Source organism: Schistocerca gregaria, chromosome 8 (assembly GCF_023897955.1).
Source record: "Schistocerca gregaria isolate iqSchGreg1 chromosome 8, iqSchGreg1.2, whole genome shotgun sequence".
Classification (NCBI taxonomy): Eukaryota; Metazoa; Arthropoda; class Insecta; order Orthoptera; family Acrididae; genus Schistocerca; species Schistocerca gregaria.
Genome location: NC_064927.1, coordinates 326,977,746 through 326,982,705, shown reverse-complemented (window position 1 = coordinate 326,982,705; position 4,960 = coordinate 326,977,746).

The following is a 4,960-nucleotide window of genomic DNA, read 5'->3' as shown; positions in this document are numbered from 1 at the left end:
GAAGCGCGCTGCTCTCCGTTGGATCTTCACTATCTCTTCTATCAATCCTATCTGGTACGAATCCCACACTGCTGAGCAGTGTTCAAGCAGTTGGCAAACAAGTGTACTGTAACCTACTTACTTTGTTTTCGGACTGCATTTCCTTAGGACTCTTCCTTGAATCTCAGTCTGGCACCTGCCTTACCGACGATCAACTTCATATGATCATCACATTTAAATCACTCCTAATGCGTACGCCCTGATAATTTATGGAATTAACTGCTTCCAGTTGCTGACCTGCTATATTGCAGCTAAATGATAAGGGATCTTTTTTTCTATGTATTCGCAGCACAGTACACTTGTCTACATTGAGATTGACTTGCCATTCCCTGCACCATGCGTCAATTCGCTGCAACTTCTCCTGCATTTTAGTACAATTTTCCATTGTTACAACCTCTCGATATACCACAGCATCATCCGCAAAAAGCCTGAGTGAACTTACGATGTCATCCATAAGGTCATTTATGTATATTGTGAATAGCAACGGTCCTACGACACTGCGGCACTCCTGAAATCACTCTTACTTCGGAAGACTTCTCTCCAATGAGAAATTATCTGGGAGTACTCATTAGGAGTGATTTAAAATGGAATGATCATATAAAGTTGATCGTCGGTAAGGCAGATGCCAGACTGAGATTCATTGGAAGAATCCTAAGGGAATGCAATCCGAAAACAAAGTAAGTAGGTTACAGTACACTTGTTCGCCCACTGCTTGAACACTGCTGAGCAGTGTGGGATTCGTACCAGATAGGGTTGATAGAAGAGATAGAGAAGATCCAACGGAGAGCAGCGCGCTTCGTTACACGAGCATTTTGTCATCGCGAAAGCGTTACGGAGATGATAGACAAACTCCAGTGGAGGACTGCAGGAGAGACGCCCATTAGCTCGGTACGGGCTTTTGATGAAGTTTCGAGAACATCCCTTCACCGAAGAGTCAAGCAGTATATAGCTCCCTCCTACGTATATCTCGCGACGAGATCATGGGGATAAAATTAGGGAGATTAGAGCCCACACGGAGGCATACCGACAATCCTTCTTTCCACGAACAATACAATACTTGAATAGAAGCTAGAACTGATACCGGTTCTCCAGGTACCCTACGCCACACACCGTCAGGTGGCTTGCGGAATATGGATGTAAATGTAGATTTACCATTTTTGTCGTCATATTCCTCTGCGGAAACTGCACATAGAATATTGAGGCTTAGGTAACACGAAATTTAAATAGAGTACATGTTAATAGTCGAGATAAAAAGAGACCAGAGAAAGTAGAAAATGTGTAGAATCTCAAAACCTATTGAAAATGATCATCACGATTGCAATACAATATGCTGAACGTTGAATAAATCTGAAAAAGTGTGAGTACACTTATATGTAAGCCGTTATTTTATGTGTCATTGTCTCACATTTCCCTCTTTTTACAAGTTGTGAAATCATTTTACTCATACAACGCACTGTTGTGTCAAATGAACAACGCTCAACACTACGACCACTCCCTGAATCCCGCCTCCTCGCCTCAGAGAAGATGGTTCCTTAAGACGAAAATCTAACGAAGGTTGAGTGATGATTTCAATTAGTACGATCTGTCTTTACGTTTCTGTGCTGCGAATAATAAATAATCAATGTATCACGTAGCAATGCCACTAGACAGATATGAAATTACAGGAAAATGCAGGCTCTAAACAATAAAGGGGGAAAACAGGGCTATTTTACGTTAGGCAAATCATCAAGACAAACGTCTTGAGTCATGTAGTTTAGAAATATTATTTTTGCTCTCTTTGAGACACTGCAGCAACAAAAGAATGCCTCTATTGAGGCTTTATTTCAATGAAATTCATGAGGGTGTTGTCGTCAAATATGTTTTTTAAAAATTGTTGATATGTTCCAAAATCAGCAATGAACACAGAAGGTAAGCAGTTTTTTGTGAATTTGGGTGAGGTATCTTCTGGTAGTTGATATTTGATACGTGTCGTTCATATTTTCGATTTATTTTTATAATTGTTGTTGTTGTTGTGGTCTTCAGTCCTGAGACTGGTTTAATGCAGCTCTCCATGCTACTCTATCCTGTGCAAGTTTCTTCATCTCCCAGTACCTACTGCAACCTACATCCTTCTGAATCTGCTTAGTGTATTCATCTCTTGGCCTCCCTCTACGATTTTTACCCTCCACACTGTCCTCCAATGCTAACTTGGTGATCCCTTGATGCCTCAGAACATGTCCTACCAACCGATCGCTTCTTATGGTCAAGTTGTGCCACAAACTTCTCTTCTCCCCAATCCTCTTCAAAACTTCCTCATTAGTTATGTGATCTACCCATCTAAAAATTATATGTTTAAATTTTAAGGCCGCGCTGTAAGTTGGCTACGTAATCAAATAAAACACTACTAAACCTATAATCTTATCCATATATATCATAAAAAATGTGTGTGAAAATGACAGAACAGAAACTATAATTTAAGGTAAAAAGATATCAGACATTAGATGAAGTAACTATCATTCATGAAAATGAGGAGAATTTACAAGATTCGCTGAAATCTCAACGATCTACTAGCCATATTATATGAATAGAGACTAAAGCAAAGAAATCGAAAGTATTAAGGAGCAGCAGATGTGAGACTACTGACAAACGTAACATCAAACTTTAGGATCACTAAGCAGAGAACGTGAAGAAATCGTTCTGCCTTGGAAATAAAATATCTTATGACAGGGTGGCCTAAAAAGCAGGGTATCAATGACAGGAAACAATTAGTCTCGCAATGAAGTCATCTAGCATCAAACATAGGACTTCGTTTTTGACGTTTTTGAAGTAAACTGTCTGAAGCACAATGTTCTGTTAGAGAATCATCAACTTTGGGAAAATCTGATAAGAAAAGAACCGTTTGAGAAGAGATGTTTCAATGAAGTGAACTGATACGAAATCGGCGGGGAAAGTAATGTGCTGGGAACACTACCTGTAAAAAGGATCAGAGTGATAGGCCCTTCGTTGGGACGCTAGTAAGGATGTAGATGAGGCTGTAGACGGCCTAAATTGTACCTTGAAGTTCGTACAACAGAGAATGGAGGAACCTGAGCGACAATCCTAATGTGAAATTAAAAGAATCATACAGAAGCGGGTATTGGAGTGGATCACATCAAACTAATCACAAGATGGATGATCGAAAAGAAAAAGTGCATGAGTAGTTTCAGATCACCTCCTCACTCAAGACCAATTTTAAGAACTAGTTGCTTGGGATAGGATGTAAATCTGGCCACACGAATTTTATCGTTCAGCTTGCCACGTGATTAAGACGTAGTCAAGTAACTGCTACCCTTAGACTAAAGAACATAACGTCAACGCACTTGATCACTTTTAAACAGTGCATACAGTAGGTCTAGACGCTTCATCGTACACACACAGGGCTTCACAGGTAGCATCTTGTCTTGAAGACGACATTGAGCAAATGGCTCAACAATTTTATGCTGGACACCAACACTAATCAGAGCCACTCGCTCACTATTGCTACAGAAACCACGTAACGCGATGTGTATCTCCGCTTATGCAGGCAAAAAGATGGTAAGGTAAATAGTGATAAAAAAATCGCTATTGGGCGTTCGATGTACAGAAACAGGTCGTAAAGACTGATGAGTCACATTACGAGTGTCAAGGTACGTCGAGATGCGCACACGAAACGGCGTCTCACCTGCTCAGAGTCCACAGTGCACACGCAGATTGATATAACATGGGGTTCTTGAGGCTGCTCTCGGATTCGGATCAGTTGGAGCCGTTTGTCCGCCTGAAGGATGCGGGCTTTCAATAGCTACGCTCCCTCCGACTCAGATTTGCTATTTTAAAAGTTTTGGCTGGTTTCGTTGTCTATGGGCTGGGATACGTAGTTCCCGCATTACAGGCCAAATTCTGCTGAGTCTATAGTATACGATGAGAATATACACATGAATCGAATGGTCGAAGGTTTCTATCACTCGGCAATTGCGAATTATAAAGTTAACATAAAAATTTATAAATGAAAGACTGCAATTAAATAAAATTTGCAGGTACTATCTTAACGACTTTAAAAGATGAGTACGATAGTACAAGTACTTTTGAGAATGTGGTATATTTCTGCAAAACACTTATTGGTGTCGATGGTCCAGCAATTAAATAAACTACAGGATGAATAACAGGGGAACAATAGATTACTATTTGCACGTAGTTACTTATGAACAACAACATAGCTACGAGATATTCACTTCTAAACACACACTACGTTCTCACTGCAGAAGCCACGGAAACCATACAAGAGCACATGTTGGCACTCCGAAACACTTGTATAATTCGCGACCACGCGCAAACTGCTCCACTGTCCAAGTATTTCCGCCGACTCTGCGTCCGCCGTGTCGTGTACCGTCCTCTCCAGCCCTGCCCCGTGTCCTCTCTCCCGAACTCGCTTCCATCCAGTCTCTCTATTCACGAGCGCTGTGATTCGCTAGAGCGCTCGCGCTATGTCTTCTAGCCAACGCACCCACACGCATATTTTAACACACGCAAATTACTGCAGTTACATGTAAATAACTTTAAATTAAATAAATATTTCTACGGATGGACTAGAAACACGCTCTAACACACATTGTCTAATACATAAACAATAAAATAAACATATATCAAAAGAAAGGCAGCAAAAGGTAGGCCAAGAGCCTAATGTCTGTGTGTTTTCTAAAACACAGTGAATAATTGACGAGTTTCTTCATGAATAGCATATATCGGATATTAACAAAAATATGGATGAATCAATATATTTATACGCATACTGCTACTTTTTTTTCGTGTAACTGTGGAGTACATATGGCCTGACGCTATCGATAGTAATCGGCCACTTTGACCTCCAATACCTCATGTAATATTTAAGTTAAATGCCTGTAATTCATACCAATTTAGTTTTAAACTA